Here is a 19,029-nt window from a genome sequence, read left to right on the forward strand (position 1 = left end):
GCTTCTGAAGCAATTTCCATGACTTCTATGAGAATATCAGGATATAAATCCACGTCGAGTATGGCTCATAACAGCCTAGAACAGGATCAGCAGTTATCATAGGATAAAATCACCTTAGAACTCACAGCAGATCCTACTATTAGTATGCTATTCTTATTATTAACATTGTTATTATTTATTTTGTGGAGTGCAACTATATTCTAAACAGGCTTCTTGGCACTGGTTATCTGAAGGGGTAAGCAGACAAAGTTAAGAGCACTATCCCCTACTAAAAGGTTTAAAGCAAAGTTTTGTGCTTTCCTAAAAGCAAGTAGATCTTGAGTAGAATAAAGAGAGGGTGGTAGCCGACTCCACAGGTAGGAAGCTTGAATTGGAAAAAGCACATCCTCCCGCATATGCCTTTTAAACATAGGAATGGTGAGCAGACTTGCACTGGTTGAATGGAGAGTAGTCTGAGGCAAGTAACATTTAATCTTTTGCTGTAAGAAGTTCTAGAACAGAGAACCAGTCTGATGGAAGGCTATATGGACTATATATAGTTATTTAAACACAACTCATTTTGGTGAGGCAAGCCAATGCAAACAATTCAATGTAGATTAACCAAAGAATGATGTGGAAGTGAGAGGCCTAACCTAGCAATAGCCATTTGCTATGTATTAGAGACGCTTTTAGAGATAATCGAGAGATAATCTGGTGCTGGCCAAAAATACCCCATTGCAATAGGTAAATCTGTTAAGAATAACAGACCATATCACCAGAGGATGAGACTGATAAGGAAGGAGCAGGAGAATCTTTTGGAGAACTCTCATTAAAGATAAACAGGAAGAGGAAAACTTGTTAACATGATCTGTGAATGACAAATTATTGTCAAAATAAACTCCAAAGTTATGAGAAGAGACCAAAGCGCTTGGAGCGGATTCGTTCTCTTAAGGACAGTAGTTAAGTGGCAGGGGATGAGATAGTTTGGCTAAGGAACAATGCAACACTTGTGTACTTTTAAAATGTAGTGGGTTTTGCCCAAGCCAGGCTGAAATATCACTTAGACAATTAGGGAAGTGTCCCATGGAAATGGCCTTGAATGATCAATTGTTAAAAGCATCAGCATGATGCATGAATTTGATTCTATGACATCTGATCAAGTGAGATAGAGGTTGTAAATTGCCATTAAATAATTTAGGGTTTCAAGAGGAATCTTGCGGTACCGCTGTCCTAGTATGTTACATTTAGAAGTGAAAGACGGGCGATGGGCCATTTGAACTCTAGTTGTGAGTTAGATCTGCACCAGTTGCCTGACATGCCTCTGAAAGCATTATTCTTTACCATGGTGACCAAGATGTTGTGAATGACCAATGGCAGAAGATAGATCAAGTAAAACAAGGGCCAATAAATAACCTTAGCTTACCACTATTCATAGATCATTTAATACGGAATCCAGCAATGATTCAATGCCATGAAGAGTGTGTCGTCCCAGTTGCAACAGACTCACAAGTAATATCAATCTAAACGTTGGAGGGCAATTTATTAACCAATTTTCCCATTATCTTCCCTGGATAGAGCACAGCGCCTGCAGGTATGAACTAGAAATAATATTTAAAACGTTGGCCATCATTAAGATGTCAGGGAGACTTCCTGACATCTAGGGCAACTGTCTGACCACGGGATTACAATACCGGCGGTCAGAACGCAGTGATTGGGGGAAAGACTGCCAGCTCCAACAGGCTCAAGGAGCCTGTCAGGAAACTAGTAGCACTGTAATCTCTACAATGGGGGCAGTGGACATGCAGGTACCGCTGTAGGAATTACTATGTCTCTTTCCCTAAGCCTTTGCATGGCTGTCCCACTGCCATGTAAAGGCAGGCAGAAAGGGACTTTGAGGGCCCCAAACAGGGCCCCCGCCCTCCGTGGGCCACTGTGTCATCCTGGGGGCACATGTAGGACCACCACACACATTCATGCACAGTGTGTTAGGCATGCAGTGCATAAATGTGCAGAAAGTGTTGAAGAAAACTGCTGCTAGTGCTGCAGGCCTTTTCCGGGGTCACAACACAAGCTGCGGTGTTATTGAGCACAAGCTGATTACCGGGCTGGTGGTCCAATCAAAATACAGTGAGTGGTCTTTTATTCTCAAAGTAGCCTACCAGATTGTCGTAAAGCATTTGTGAATGGATAATAGAATGAGACACCCAAAACAGACTGTTGGTGAACAAGTGATTTTCTAAGCGATATTAGGAGCCTTTACAGTTTATTTAGCAAGATATTCATCTTCCAAAGTCATAATAAGCTTTATATACGGCTTTAGAGTTGACCTTAGCTTCGCTCTAAACACAGAAGAATAGTTAACCTGCCATAGTTGTTATAATTTTTTTTTTACAATTTTGTTTGACTTCTCCGAGAGAATCACAGTACCAATGTGGTGAGGTGTATTTAATGACTGTTTCAAGGGCTACTATAATCCATATCTGATAGTTTGCATACTCCTGCTCCTCCGAGAAAACAAACTGTGACTTGAGGGAAGGAGAGAATGTGTCAGAAAATGTCCTATGAGATCATTTAGTCCAAGGACAAACCAAATTAACTTAATGTTTATTTAATATCCTTAATCAGGAAAAGAATTAGCAAAGGGTCTATCCAGGTCTGAGTTAGTCCCTTTTCTGTGGAGATTACTCCGGGAGCGGTAAAATCTGAAAATAATAGCCACCCAACCACCTCTGTGAATTTGGCGAAGGAGATTAATTGTTTTGAAGCCTTCAGGACAAGCTCTTCCATAGTCTGGATTGGCCTCAGTGATTATCCATGTTTTGGTAATAAGCAACATATCCAACTTTTTAGAGTTTAGTAAGAGGTTAGTTTCCTCAGCATGTTTTTACTAAGGAATGACTGTTAATGAGCCCACCATTTAAAGAGAAACACATTTTGGAATATGGGGGGGGGGTATCCTATACCATGATATCCGGGTTTTTATGACTCCTAACGTTATAAAGGAAGTCAAAGTCAACACAGCTAGATAGCATAGCAGAACTTAAACAGTTTGCCCTCACTCTCAAAAGTCGATCCCTCAAATATCTTAAACCACTTGCTTGGGGGTACAGCATCGCAGATGATGTTTCAATCCCCAAAAAGGCAGTTTGGCTTGTGCTGTGCGCGACTGGTGCATGACCAGTGTGCTGACTGGCGCAGGTGGGCTTACCTTTTGCATGCCTTCAGCACACTGACGGTGCACTGGAGGAGCTCTAGCTGTGCAGCCATGCAGCATGCCATAATAAATAGGCAGTCATAGCACTAACTGGAAGAGGTGTGGCGCCGCGGCCAGGGCGACTGACGCTGGAATCTGGGGACCACGGTTCGATTCCCGGCTCCGGCGGCAGGTCAGCCCAGCACCATGTGACTCTGGGCAATAGCTCGCTTAATCTTCCCGACGGCCCCCCAGCGCCTAGAGACCCTTACGGGTGATTGTGCGCTTTACAAATGTGGACTTTACTTTACTTTACTATTAACATAAATGGCAACTCTATTTGGCTCTGCTTGGAAAATAAAATGAGGTAATTGGGTTGATGTGTACTACACACCAGTCTGACCAAAAAACAGCACAACACGAAAGTTCAGAAGCCAAAATAAGTGAGTGAATGCCAAAAAATGCAGAGTGAACTTGTCTCAACAAAGCTTGATACTTAGGAGCAGATTCAAAAAAACTGTCAACGCAGGAGATTAATATTTCAAAACGTTTAAAACACAAAACTTTAACATGAGTTATTTTAAAACAGTCCTAAAATGAGATGTCAATTGGTGTCAATGATAGTCTAGAAATTCCTTTCAACAACTCACTGACATAAAAAGAGGACAATTAATGACTAGTGCAGTAATGGTGGCCATTTAAAACAGGCGGTTATAGAGGCAAACAAAAATGACAGCTCTATTTGATGTGGCTTGAAAACATCTTACATAGTAATTAATGTACTTTCACAGCCAGATTTTGTTCCTTTAAATATGATTTTTTTTATTTTAATGGAAGGGTCAAAACTGCTTGTTCTTCAATTGTCCATCCTAATTTTGTAGATCACACTAATATTCCAAATGGATTAAAAATAAGAGATGCTGTCAGGTTGCCCTTTAGGTACCTTTGGAAATGGTGCCTTTTTGCCTGCCTGAATAGAGAGAATGAGGGGCATAATGTATTACTTGTCAGGTATTGACTAACACTCAGGACATTGTGACTGCCACTCAGATGGACAACAACCCACCAAATTGTTGTATAGTGGTTCTTCTGAAGCCACTGCATTTTTGGTAAATGGCTGCCATCCAAAGCTGGAGTTTCTTTGTAAAAAACAAATAAAGTAGTGACATCCATACCTTTTCGCTCGAATGTGGAGGTCATTATTTATACCCATGACCGGCAGCTTTTTCATGGCAGCGATGTACAAAAATAAAAGCCATCATTCTATCCACTCTAAATGGGCCTGGTAGACTGATGTCCTTACTTCAATGGCTCCACCAAGTCATCTGAATACATTTTCTATTGGCAGAGCTTGTGGGGTTTTGCCATTGCAAAGCTGGCAGTTTACCTAACAGAGCAGGCAAAATGAGATACACTATGTTCATCCAGTTCAAAGCCCTGAAGATGTCTTTCTTCAAGGCGAGTCCCAGTTTTAACTGTATGTCTGTTAGAACTGTCATCCTTAGGCTGGTCCTCCCCCAAACCTTTTGACTGCGTACATCCTCCTCTTTCTGATTTTTTTTGTTGGCCTTAGGACTCTGAGCACTTTACCACTACTGACCAGTCCTATCGTTTTTGGGCTTTGGTGTATGCACAATTTTCATATTTAGTTTACGTCCAAATCCCTTGTAAAGTGCTATACCATATATCAAGGGCCTATGAAATTAAATGCTACTAACCCACCCCCTTTTGTACCGCTTTTGGCCGCCATAAGTGTGCAGGGTATGCTCAGACGTGAGTCCCTTGCTCACTTTGCCACTGGTTTCAAGCAAGCCAGGCTGAAGAAGGCTGTAATGCCAGAACCCGGTCCTCGGAAGCTTGTTTCCGGTCCAGGGAAAACATGGCTTGGCAGTTCGGGCTGGACTGTTCCCATGAGGCACAGGGTCAGACTGATTGGCATATGGCCATGTCTGAACTGGGGTGGCAGAGTGGGCTAAAGAACGGTGATGGATTAAACCCAGATCTTTTGACTGGGTGTGAGTGTTTGATTGGTTTAAATGCTCCGTCCATTACCACCCCCCTTTTGTACCAATAATGGGCCAGCAGCACTGATTGTATCACCCACACAAGTTTCCTTTCAAACCTGTCCCAGGCCTGCCATTTGAAGGTGTGTGCAGTTTACTGCTACTTCCACTTGGTATTTAAAGCCTGTGGCCAATCCTTCAACTACCCTTTTTTTACACTTAAATCACCACTAAGATAGGCCTTTGGTAGCCCATAGGGCTGGGTGCTGTGTAAGTAAAAGGTAGGACATGTACTGGTACGTTTCGCATGTCCTAGTAGGGTCAAGCACCCAAATTTGTTTCTCACTACTGTGAGGCCAACTCCTCTCATAGATTAGCATTGGGAATTTCTTAAAACAATTTTGAGCTATAATTCCTGATCAGAAAGGTGTAGCTGCATCATGCTTTATATATTTGCAATGGCTTTTTACAGGTAAAAGTTCAGTTAATGTTACTGTTTTTGAAACCCTACTGTTGGAAAGTGGACATTTCTCTGCTCTTACTGCTCTGTGTGCCTGCAGACTAAATCCAATACACATCTAGGTGGGTGACAACTACACTTTGTGCATTCCCTCTAGACAGCCACATACACAGGGAGGGTATGCGTAACAGAGAACACATCAGCAACCATCTGCATCCTGATAGCTCTTCCTGGGCAGAAAGAGAGGTGGGGTGACACACCTGAATAGGCAGTGGCCTGCTTTCTACACAAAGGGCTGATTGCCATCTATAGATAGTCTGGAGCCAGGGCTGGGGAGAAAGGGCCTGTGTGCACTTCAAAGACCCTTCTTTGAAGTCACCCTCACTTCAAAGGCACAACTGGGTATAATAACTGGGGCTCTGACCTCACCTTACCAAAGTAGTACACTACTGGATCTGTGAAGAACTCTGGCAGAAGTAAAGACTGCTGTGCTACAAGAATTGCCACTCTGCTAAAGTGTTGCTCTGGAAGAAGTGATTTTCTGCTTTGCATTGCTCCCCTGCTGATCTCTGCGCTGCTGAGGACAAGGACTGGACCCATCTCATTTGAACCCAGAATTACTCCATGGGCTTGCCGTCAAAAATTCCATCAGCCCTGCAACAGCATCTGAAACCTGTCATATGTGAATCTTGCCCTGTCAAGTGGAGCCTATCCAGTCCTGGGCCCTTGAAAGGAGGTTTCTGCTGTGCTCAGCCATCAAAACTGATGTATCAACAATGTTGCACCAGATGGAACAGATGCATCACCCTTCGACACATCTGGCGCTCAACGTCAAAGCTTCAATGGGCTGAGTAGTTCAATGTCAACGGACTGTGGGGCTCAACAATGACGCATTGCCTGCATTATAAAGACTTTGTTGACTGCATGAATCAGAGCCGATGCATTGAATGTATCCACGGGACCAACAATGACCCATCGCCTCCAATACTGTTCGCATCTATTCTTTGATGTTTGACGCTTCCTCCATTCAAGGTACTTTTTCAGCAGGACCTGCATGAGTCTTGTAGCCAGTCTGCCCTCCAATGTGGTTAGCCGGAATTTAAGACTTATTCTGGTCTAGTGCGAACAGATGTCTCCGATTGGAACTTTATGACTCTAAGCACTATAGTTTTATTTAATATTTAGAAAATTCATAACTCTGGTTATATTTGTTGGATATTGGTAATTTTGGTCTTGTACTCGTAAAATTATAATCTATTTTCCTAAGCCTATATGTGGCATTTCCTCTGTGTTACTCTGTGTGTGTGTGTGTGTGTGTTTGTGAGATGGAGTCCTCTCTGCCATATTTAAATGTGTGCCGGTATCATCACCAGCAGTATTCCGGCGAGTCGATTTAGATGTCCCCATCATATATATATATATATATATATATATATATATATATATATATATATATATATATATATATATTACCTACTGGCGGTCGCCAGTAGGTATATATAGTTAGGATTTTTTCTCTATGGGATTTTTGAAAATTCTATGTCTAATAACTTTGGCGTTTGTGGACGGAATTGGCTGAAATTTTCAGGAAAATGGCACATTTTGTTTCTGAGCAGCCCTTGAAAATTTGGGGGGGGTTCGTCAAGGGGGGGCTGAGAAAAAAGGGGGGTCCCAAAACGTGTTTTTAACATTGAGTTTTCCATAGGGCGGTTGGCCTCACTTTTAGCCCGAACGGCTGAATGGATTTGCACGAAACTTGGCAAAATTGTAGGGACTGGTAGCCCGATGTGCCTTTTGTAGGTCTCAATATATGTGCTACAGTGGATTTTGAGAAATTAACGTTTAAAAAAAGATATATATCTGTAACAGCGGACCGGGCAGCGCTCCAGTACGCGTACTTTTCGCGCAACGGAGCTTTGTGAAGCGAAGCTGATTGGTTCTCCGGCGTCTGTCAACATTCCAAACAGTCCGTAGCGGCCGCCATCTTGTCTCTCGGTAGGATCGAGAGACAAGAGGAGGTCAAAACAAAGGGGGTAATAACTATAAGGGGGCATAGTAGATCCTCGCTGACCCCGTAGGTTTGATGTGGAGGTTTTAAAAGGGCCCCGCGGGGCAAAAAAAAAACAAAATAATAATAATCGAACGGCTGAATGGATTTGCACGAAACTTGGCAAAATATTAGGGACTGGTAGCCCGATGTGCCTTTGCTAGGTCTCAATATATGTGCTCCAGTGGATTTTGAGAAATTAACGTTCAAAAAAAGATATATATCTGTAACAGCGCTCCGCTTCGCGTACTTTTCGCGTTACGGAGCTTTGCGAAGCTGATTGGTTCTCCGGCGTCTGTCAACATTCCAAACAGTCCGTAGCGGCCGCCATCTTGTCTCTCGGTAGGATTGAGAGACAAGAGGAGGTCAAAGCGAAGGGGGAAATGACCATAAGGGGGCATAGTAGATCCTTCCTGACCTCTTAGGTTTGATGTACCATTTTGTCAAGTTTGGTGTAATTCCGTTCAGCCATTCAGGCTGTAGACGTATGTAAATGTCCTATGAAAAATTGCATGGGGAAAACACATTTGAAAGTGTTGAAATTTAGAACCAATTAAAATGTTACTTTGGTTTTGTATTTGTGTGTGATGAAAGTTAATTGGTTATGTATATATGTCAAATGAGAGGAAACCACAGCCATTTTGTGATACTACTGTCTGAGGTACATTTGTGAGGAATTTTTGGTGGTGAATTTCTGGTGTTTGATTTACACAGTACTAACACTTCTGCTACTTTTAAAAAGGTGAGTTGTTAATTTGTAAGGGGAACTATGTTGTACACTTGAAGATAATTTGAAAAATGTTTTCTGTTATTTATTTGCAGTCCTTCTGTTATACTAAATACTTGATAAAGTTAGTTTTATATTATGTATTACTAAAAACGATAAATGAAAGTGATTATTTTTTTCTGCAATTTACAGCAAGCAATTTCAAAATAAAATGGCTCACAATGAAGAGACCGTGGCAATTTCTTTTGAATTGTCCACTACATTGATTGAAATTGAGAGCACCAATAATGAAATATTGTCACAAGGAGGACATGACTTGTATGATTCCATTAGATTGATTGAAATGGACAGCACCAAGAATGAAATATTGTCACAAGGAGATGACTTGAATAATTCCACTACATTGATTGAAATTGAGAGCACCAATAATGAAATATTGTCACAAGGAGGAGATGACTTGTATGATTCCATTAGATTGATTGAAATGGACAGCACCAATAATGAAATATTGTCACAAGGAGGAGATGACTTGAATGATTCCACTACATTGATTGAAATTGAGAGCACCAATAATGAAATATTGTCACGAGGAGATGACTTGAATGATTCCACTACATTGATTGAAATTGACAGCACCAATAATGAAATATTGTCACAAGGAGGAGATGACTTGAATGATTTTTTTGATCAATCTCTTGATGGCGAATTTATCGAGTGTTTGGAGACCATAGAGTTACAAGAATCATCATTGGAGACTTTTAATGAGGACATTGCTGATGAGGACATGTTACTAGTTCTTTCAAATTTAGAAAATTCTGAAGAATAAATTTATATTTAGAAATCAAAAATTGTTTGAGACATTATTAGTTTTTATTTTTAATTTATGAGGTTGTAGCGAAGTGATTGTAGTATAAAATGAGACTTATAGTATAGAGTGCAACATTTTTATGTTACATGGTAAGTTTACTCATATTTACTTCCCTTCTGCCACTATATTATCTCCAATGTGTATTTGACATCTCTTCTTCATCTCTGGCCTCCTTTCTCTCACTGTGTGTCTCCGATGCATCTTATCGCTGCTATTTTGTGTAATTACAGAAGAGAGTAAAATAAAATAGTTCGGAACGTGAAAAGGGGGCAAAGTAGAGTACTCCTCACCCCCTAGGCCTTTTTAGGCGGTCCCAAAAGGATCAGTTTCTGCTTTCCTGAGAGATTATGGTATGAGTTCCATATACCACAATAACTTGCATTACAACATGCAAGATATCTATCTCCTATTACCAACTTTTGGAGATATTCGCGCTAAGCGCGAATATCTCCAAAAAGTAACACCTGCCCTGAGCAGTTCTTAGCCATGTTATCCAACGGGAGGTGGATAACATGGCTAAGAGCATTAGCTCGGTAATGCATGAATATCGCTGAGTTTTTAGCGATATTCATGCATTGCGGCCGTTTATTATCGCATTTGCGATAAACCTTGATAATAGCAAGGTTTATCTTCGATAATTTCTGACGATGCTTAGTGGTAAAAAATTGGTTGGTAAGCATCGTTAGCGATAAATATCGCTTAACTTTGGTAATATGCCCCAACGTCTGTTAATGTTCGATTCGAAGGAAATGAGGAAGTGTTGAAAAACATTGTCTGCGCCATCTTGCCTTTTTTGAAATGCCACACTTTTGTCGTGCACGGCAGCCATTTTAGATGTCTTGACCAGACCCACTCTCTGCACGCTGTCGATTCGTAGCATGGCTCCTCACCCACGCAAGCATCTTCCCTAGGCACTGGTCACCACCACTCTCTGTCTTATGCATGGGCAATAAACCTCCCCCCATCTGCGCTGCTCTTCCCTGAGAATCACACTCTGTGCCCGCCCGACACCTCCCTTTCGCCCTATTCACTACCGCACCCTCTGACACTCCTCTTTCTCTGTGTCCGATTGTCCAGGCTATCAGCTAGCCCTGCAGATGTAGTTTATGGCCTCAGCTGTAAAGAATCACCCCTCTTCAAAGGAGTATAGTAGATCAAGGCCCACACCCGATGAGATCCGTCACACCACACGTGTTCCTACTATCTGAAAACCATCCTGTATTGTGATTGGGGAGGGGACCGAGCCTGAAGCGGAAGATTCCAGGAATGACTCTTTGTACATCAAAGTTTTTACAATTATGTGTCACATTAAAAATATATAGCACTCCAACAAAGTAGTAGGAATATAAAACTTTAATAACATATAAATATATACAAGAAAACAAAAACAGTAAAAACATTTAAACAACGAAGAGACCGTGGCAATTTCTTTTGAATTATCCAATAGATTTATTGAAATTGACAGCACCAATAATGAAATATTCTTGTCAGTAGCGGTCTGTTGTGCGAATAGTTCCAAGGCAGCAGAACGCGCTGAAATCTAGATGGCACGAAAGTGATGTCTAGTAAGTTGCCGCCCAGCAAAAAACGGCGTGGGGCGCCGCGGGGGTGAGTGAGTCCAGTAGGCACCACAGCTATTCTTACCGGCATTGCAGAATTACTGCTGGGGACAATGCCTGTGCTGTAGCAGGGTCACAGCAGAAACAAAAAGGATTCTGTTGAAGATGTTGTTGGTTTTCAATTTGAAAACAGTTCTGGTGTCAACTGCTATGCTAATGTAGTGGTTAATGTTTTGTTTTCTCTAGAAAATGTAAAAGAGGGGGAGGCAGTCCAAAGTTCCGTTAAAAGGGCAAAGGAAAGGATCGGTGGTTTGAACTATCAGTCAAAAAGGGGAGGGGGTGCAATAATTTTTCCTACCGGGTCACACTGTGCTTTCACCGGAAGTGAGGTCTGCAGGATTCTAGTAATTCAAAGTGAGGCTGGCGCCAGCATGGGAGCGCCGACGTCCCGCGGATACAGTTTCGTCACTCCACGGGCGATCATGGCAGTCATTCCCCATCGGGGGTCGGAGACTCCCGCGGCTCCTCTAGAATCTTCAAGGTCGTGGAGGACTACGGTGGTGGAGTCAACCAGTGACCGGGCCATTTCTTTATGCTGGGCCCGCTCTTGCCAGGTCGACCGCCATTTTGAGAGTTCGGCAGCTACCGGCGATCGCGGGGTCACATGAGCGGACGGGCTCCACCCTGCCGGGCGAGACGTTGCAGCATGGCCACAGTGGAAGAACCCTTTTCCAGGCGCCTGGAGCGCTGAGGGTGCAGCTGGGAAGCCTCCACCTGGGGAGGCGGGAGAGGCCTGTTCGCACCGTCTCTCCCTCCCAGTGCACCCCACGGCGTCTCGCTTGAGATTTGTTATGGCCGGACCAGGCGATGAGGACGAGGGGGGGGGGGGTCGGAGGCATGTGCAAGACATCCCCCCCAGTGTTGTCGCAGCCATTATAAAAGAAAGAAGTGTCCCGTCCGTCTTCGGGCCGGGCTTCCGGTGGATGTCGGCCGGACGCCCCTGGCTCTGGCCCCATGAACGGGTTTCTTGGTTTATCGGCTGCAGCCGGATCCCGTCGGCCTCGGCCCCCCGACCGTTGGTGGCCGGACCGGAAGAGCATGTGGCGGGACTACCTGCAACTCTCAAGGGCCACCGCGGCCGGACTGGGAGAGAGAGGGGAGGGTCGAGGAGACATTCCCCCCCCCTGCAACTGTTCAGCGTTGTAAAGGCAATCCCCTGGCCGGGTCCCGCTGGCCTCGGCCTCTCCTCCGGCTACACCCTACGTTAGGATCTCCTGGCCGAGGCGTGGCAGCAGGACCTGCCTTATATGGGCTGCTCCCGGCTGGGCGTAGCCGGAACCCTGCCCCACCTTGGAAGTTTCCAGAGTGGGGGCGGATGTTCTACTGACTTGCATTTTCCCTAGTCTATCGATTTTTTTGGCGTGGCAGGCGGTGGGACAGCGAGGGGTGATTTGGTTTCTCTTACTGTTTTTCTGGTCTCTCACCACTGGCATATTTTAACGTTTTCTTGTTTCTAGGACATTAATAGGTTTTATCATTACGTTATGTTATCGTTTCTTTGTTCGTTGTTTAATAAAAGTTCATGTTCATCAGTGGCCTACTGATTTTCGTTTTCCTATTTTTTTCTTTCCAGGTTGTTTCATGGTAAAGTTTCTGTTAACAGGATACAGTGATCACTTCGTTATTATTGCATATGTCCTTTTCACTAGGGGTGCTCTCTGGTCGGGCCAGATGACGTATCTCTAGTAAATGGTCCGGGTGAAAAAGGTGCATCAATCAGTGGGGAGTAGATAGGCATGACAGATTACAACGGGGGAGAAAGGTCCGCATTACGTACCCTTTCACTACTTGCAAAGATTTTCCTACGTTTATTTGCAAACAGGGAATACCTCCAAAAAGAACTAATTCCCAAACAGTCAATGTTCGGACAATCAATCAATCAATGAGGAATGAAATAGGTACGACGTGTTAAAGGCTTGCGTTACCTACCCTTCACTATCTGCAAAGGGAGAGAGAATATTCCTATTCTTCCTCGTTTGCAGGTAGAGAAGATCCTTAAGAGAATTAACTTCGAACAATTCAATGCTCGATTGAAACAATCAACAAGGGGTACTGTGAACACAAATGAACGCCGCTTATGTACATACGCATTGCTATTTTCAACAGGTTGTTCCTAATGTTTCTATTTTAGCGAGGTCAAAAAGAGATCCCATTAGTGGCCTACTGATTTTGCTCGATTCCTTTTGTTTTTTTACACGATTTTTCGCTATCTGCAAAGACTAAACAGAGTATTGCGACTCTGTGCTTGTTTGTAAATAGAGAATGAACCAAAGAGAACAATCAATCAAATGGAGAGAGAAGCAGGCACGACGGATTACAAAGGGGGCAAAGGGCTGCGTTAACTACCCTTCACTATCTGCAAAGAGAGAGTACTCCTAATAGAAATGAGGGGTGGGGGGCAGCATTCAAAGCAGATCAGTGTGCATAAACACGAAAATGTTTTTACTTACCACGTACTTGACATTCGACAGCTTATGATATTTGCTATTAAAAAACCATTGAAATTCACTGAAAAAACCATAGGTTATAGACCATATATAGTTAGGAATTAGCATTTACAAAACCTTGAAAATTCACTGAAAAAACCATAGGTTATACACCATATATAGTTAGGAATTAGCATTTAAAAAACCTTATTTTACTCACACAAAACCATTGAAATTCCATATATAGTTAGTTGCACTAACTATATATCGCGCACCCGCAATCCACTGCTGATCATGTCACATATTACATCATTCATGACATGGTCAGTGACATCACTGATGACATCACTGATGACATCTCAAATGACATCACTGATGAGATCACTGATGACATCATCCAGTGACTGTGTGTTTCTGTAAAGTTTAAATATGTTTTACATATTGAAGAATGAGTAGATGTATAAGTGTCTGGACGAAGGATTTAGTAGGTGCATGACTGAATGTATGAGTGAGTGATTAAATGTGTCTCACTGAGTGCATGGGTTAGTGACTAAACTGTCTTAATTTGTGCATCATTATGTCTGTTGTTCTGTAAACTGCTGCATGTGTTGATCAGTAGCTATATGATTAACTATATGGGTTATTGATTGATTGTCCAAGTATTTGTATAGGAGACTGAGTGTGTGTGTGGCTGGCTGGGAGGTGTGTGACTCTGTGCAGATCAATGTGTACTTGTATCAATGATTGTATAAGAAAGTAAGTATGTGTTAGTATATGTTTGAAAATGTAAGGTGCTCTATGTTTAACTGTATAGACAAGAAAATGGAAGTGTGATTGATTCTTTACAGGACTGACTAGGTGTGTGAGTAACTCCATGGATGAGTGGCAGAGTGTAAGTGTCTGTATAGGTGTATGAGTGCATATGATAGTGTTGTAAAGATGAGTGATTGTATGTATGAATGATTGTATGGGTGAATGAGTGAATGTGTGTGTAGACGTAGGAATCAGTGAGTACGTATGTAGTAACTAGTATTGGTGTGTCAATGGTTTCAAAAATTATACTCTGTATTTAACACTGGGTGAAACAGAGGTTATATTAAAACGTGAGGAGATGCATTGTATTGTCACATGAATGATATCATCAGTGATGTGGTCATTGATGTCAAATGAGATGTCATCAGTGATCTCATCAGTGATGTCATTTGAGATGTCATCAGTGATGTCACTGACCATGTCATGAATGATGTAATATGTGACATGATCAGCAGTGGATTGCGGGTGCGCGATATATAGTTAGTGCAACTAACTATATATGGAATTTCAATGGTTTTGTGTGAGTAAAATAAGGTTTTTTAAATGCTAATTCCTAACTATATATGGTGTATAACCTATGGTTTTTTCAGTGAATTTTCAAGGTTTTGTAAATGCTAATTCCTAACTATATATGGTCTATAACCTATGGTTTTTTCAGTGAATATATATATATATATATATATATATTACCTACTGGCGGTCGCCAGTAGGTATATATAGTTAGGATTTTTTCTCTATGGGTTTTTTGCAAATTCTATGTCTAATAACTTTGGCGTTTGTGGACGGAATTGGCAGAAATTTTCAGGAAAATGGCACATTTTGTTTCTGAGCAGCCCCTGGAAATTTGGGGGGGGTTCGTCAAGGGGGGGGCGAGAAAAAAGGGGGGTCCCAAAACGTGTTTTTAACATTGAGTTTTCCATAGGGCGGTTGGCCTCACTTTTAGGCCGAACGGCTGAATGGATTTCCACGAAACTTGGCAAAATTGTAGGGACTGGTAGCCCGATGTGCCTTTGCTAGGTCTCAATATATGTGCTTCAGTGGATTTTGAGAAATTAACGTTCAAAAAAAGATATATATCTGTAACAGCGGACCAGGCAGCGCTCCGGTTCGCGGACTTTACGCGTTACGGAGCATTGTGAAGCGAAGCTGATTGGTTCTCCGGCGTCTGTAAACATTCCAAACAGTCCGTAGCGGCCGCCATCTTGTCTCTCGGTAGGATCGAGAGACAAGAGGAGGCCAAAGCGAAGGGGCAAATGACCATAAGGGGGCATAGTAGATCCTCCCTGACCCTCTAGGTTTGATGTGGAGGTTTTAAAAGGGCGCCGCGGGGCAAAAAAAAATAAAATAATAATAATCGAACGGCTGAATGGATTTGCACGAAACTTGGCAAAATTGTAGGGACTGGTAGCCCGATGTGCCTTTGCTAGGTCTCAATATATGTGCTTCAGTGGATTTTGAGAAATTAACGTTCAAAAAAAGATATATATCTGTAACAGCGCTCCGCTTCGCGTACTTTTCGCGTTACGGAGCTTTGCGAAGCTGATTGGTTCTCCGGCGTCTGTAAACATTGCAAACAGTCCGTAGCGGCCGCCATCTTGTCTCTCGGTAGGATCGAGAGACAAGAGGAGGCCAAAGCGAAGGGGCAAATGACCATAAGGGGGCATAGTAGATCCTCCTTGACCTCTTAGGTTTGATGTGGAGGTTTTAAAAGGGCCCCGCGGGGCAAAAAAAGTAATAATAATAATAATCGAACGGCTGAATGGATTTGCACGAAACTTGGCAAAATTGTAGGGACTGGTAGCTCGATGTGCCTTTGCTAGGTCTCAATATATGTGCTTCAGTGGATTTTGAGAAATTAACGTTCAAAAAAAGATATATATCTGTATCAGCGCTCCGCTTCGCGGAGATAAAATTATCTCTGTATTATCTAGCTGTTGCTAACACCAGTTAGCGACCGCTAGTAGGAGATAGCGACCATCTTGGGCCCAACTTTGCATGTGAGTGATATTTATCACTAATGACATGCAAAGTGGGCATGCCAAGATGTTAGCGACTGGAAACAGTCGCTAACATCGCTATCTCCTATTACCAACTTTTGGAAATATTCGCGATATCTCCAAAAGCTACCACCTGCCCTGAGCAGTTCTTAGCCATGTTATCCAATGGGAGGTGGATAATATGGCTAAGAGCATTAGCTCGGTAATGCATGAATATCGCTGAGTTTTCAGCGATATTCATGCATTGCGGCCGTTTTTTATCGTATTTGCGATAAACCTTGATAATAGCAAGGTTTATCTGCGATAATTTCTGACGATGCTTAGCGGTAAAAAAATCGTTGCTAAGCATTGTTAGGGATGAATATCGCTTAACTTTGGTAATATGCCCTAACGTCTGTTAACGTTCGATTCGAAGGAAATCAGGAAGTGTTGAAAAACATTGTCTGCGCCATCTTGCCTTTTTTCAAATGCCACACTTTTGTCGTGCACGGCAGTCATTTTAGATGCCTTGACCAGACCCACTCTCTGCACGCTGTCGATCCTTAGCATGGCTCCCCACCCTCGCAAGCATCTCTCCCAGGCAGTAGTCACCCCCGCTCTCTGTCTTATGCATGGGTAATAAACCACCCCCCATCTGCGCTGCTCTTCCCTGAGAATCACACCCTGTGCCCGCCCGACACCTCCCTTTCGCCCTATTCACTACCGCACCCTCTGACACTCCTTTTCCTCTGTGTCCGATTGTCCAGGCCGGTCCTAGGGTATCAGCTAGCCCTGCAGATGTAGTTTATGGCCCCAGCTGTAAAGAATCACCCCTCTTCAAAGGAGTTATAGTAGATCAAGGCCCACACTCGATGAGATCCGTCACAGCAGACGCGTTCCTATTATCTGAAAACCATCCTGTATTGTGATTGGGGAGGGGACCGAGCCTGAAGCGGAAGATTCCAGGGATGACTCTTTGTACATCAAAGTTTTTACAATTATGTGTCACATTAAAAATATATAGCACTCCAACAAAGTAGTAAGATTATAAAACTTTAATAACTTATAAATATATACAACAAAACAAAAACAGTAATAACATATAAACATTTTTAGGGAAAAACAACGAAGTAGCGGTCGGCTGTGCGAATAGTCCCAACGCAGCACAACGTCCAGATTTCTGGGCGGCACCCAGGTGATGTTGCCTGGGTGCCGCACTGATTTCGGCATCCGGCGTGGGGCGTCGCGGGGGGTGGGTCATCAGTAGCAAACTGTTGTGCGAATAGTTCCAAGGCAGCAGAACGATGGCACCAAGGTGATGTCCAGTAAGTTGCCGCACTGGTTTTGGTATCCTACTATGCTGCTCCGAATAACGGCGTGGGGCGCCCCGGGGGGGGGGGGGGGGGGGCGTGAACGGGCCTCTCCAGGTGGAGTCTCGTGTGTTGTAGTGGGGCGCCCCTTTACCGTTTCAGTTGCCATTCCGTCCGCTTTTGGTCCACTGTGTCAAAAGCCGCAATTTAGCTGAGTTGCGCCCACTCTTGCGGTGCAGCGATAGACGGCTGTCACAGGACTCTCAAAATGGCGGCAGGCTGTTTCCTTTTTGGGCCTGGTCCACTGAAATGGCCCTGGGACACCTTGGAAATCGGACGCTTGTCTGCTAGGTCTTGGACCCCATTCTCGAAAGCGTCCCCTCCGCCTTGAGGATTCATCAAAAGTTTTGGGGGCCCCCGACTCCTGCAGGCTTCTGGTGGGGAGCGGCTGCCATGATTGCTCGTGGAATGACCACGACGGAGCCATGAGATGGTGGTGCTTTCATGCTGACGCCAGCTTCAGTCTGAAACATCCAGAAACAAGGTGGGGCTTTCATCGTTTGGGAAAAAAAAAAGTTTTCATCCAATGAAAAGTGTTATTTTTAGGTCATATGATCAAGCCTTCCAACATTAGGAAACCAAAAGTAAAATGAACCAATGAAAAGTTTTATAAACAAGTCACATGACCTGTTATGCGGCATAGGGTATAAAATGCGGAGAAAATACGTTGGCACGTGAGGCGGCGTCAGTAGCGGACCGATGTGCGAATAGGCCGAAGGCAACACAACGCGCCAAGATCCGGATGGCACCGAGGTGGTGTCCAGCAAGTTGCAGCACTGGTGTGGCCATCCTACAATGCTGAAAGTCGGCGTGGGGCGCCCCGTTGGCCTGTGAGTTCGCGTCAGTAGCGGACCGATGTGCGAATAGACCGAAGGCAGCACAACGCGCCAAGATCCGGATGGCACCGAGGTGGTGTCTAGTAAGTTGCCACACTGGTGTGGCCATCCTACAATGTTGAAAGTTGGCGTGGGGCGCCCCGTTGGCCTGTGAGATGGCGTCAGTAGCGGACCGATGTGCGAATGGGGCCAAAGGCAGCGCAACAATATTTTCTGAATAGAAGACACCACAAGGCGCTGAGATGCCAAGATCCGGATGGCACCGAGGTGGTGTCTAGCAAGTTGTGGCACTGGTGTGGCCATCCTACAATGGTAAAAGTCGGCGTGGGGCGCCCTGTTGGCCTGTGAGATGGTGTCAGTAGCGGACCGATGTGCGAATGGGGCCAAAGGCAGCGCAACAATATTTTCTGACTAGAAGACACCACAAGGCGCTGAGATGCCAAGATCCGGATGGCACCGAGGTGATGTCTAGCAAGTTGCTGTACTGGTGTGGCCATCCTACAATGCTGAAACTCGGCGTGGGGCGCCCCATTAGCCTGTGAGATGGCGTCAGTAGCGGACCGATGTGCGAATGGGGCCAAAGGCAGCGCAACAATATTTTCTGAAGAGAAGACACCACAAGGGGCTGAGATTCGGTTACCACCGAGGTGATGTCTAGCAAGTTGCCGCACTGGTGTGGCCATCCTACAATACTGCTCCGAATAATGGCGTG

Source organism: Lissotriton helveticus, chromosome 1_1 (assembly GCF_964261635.1).
Source record: "Lissotriton helveticus chromosome 1_1, aLisHel1.1, whole genome shotgun sequence".
In the NCBI taxonomy this organism is placed as follows: domain Eukaryota; kingdom Metazoa; phylum Chordata; class Amphibia; order Caudata; family Salamandridae; genus Lissotriton; species Lissotriton helveticus.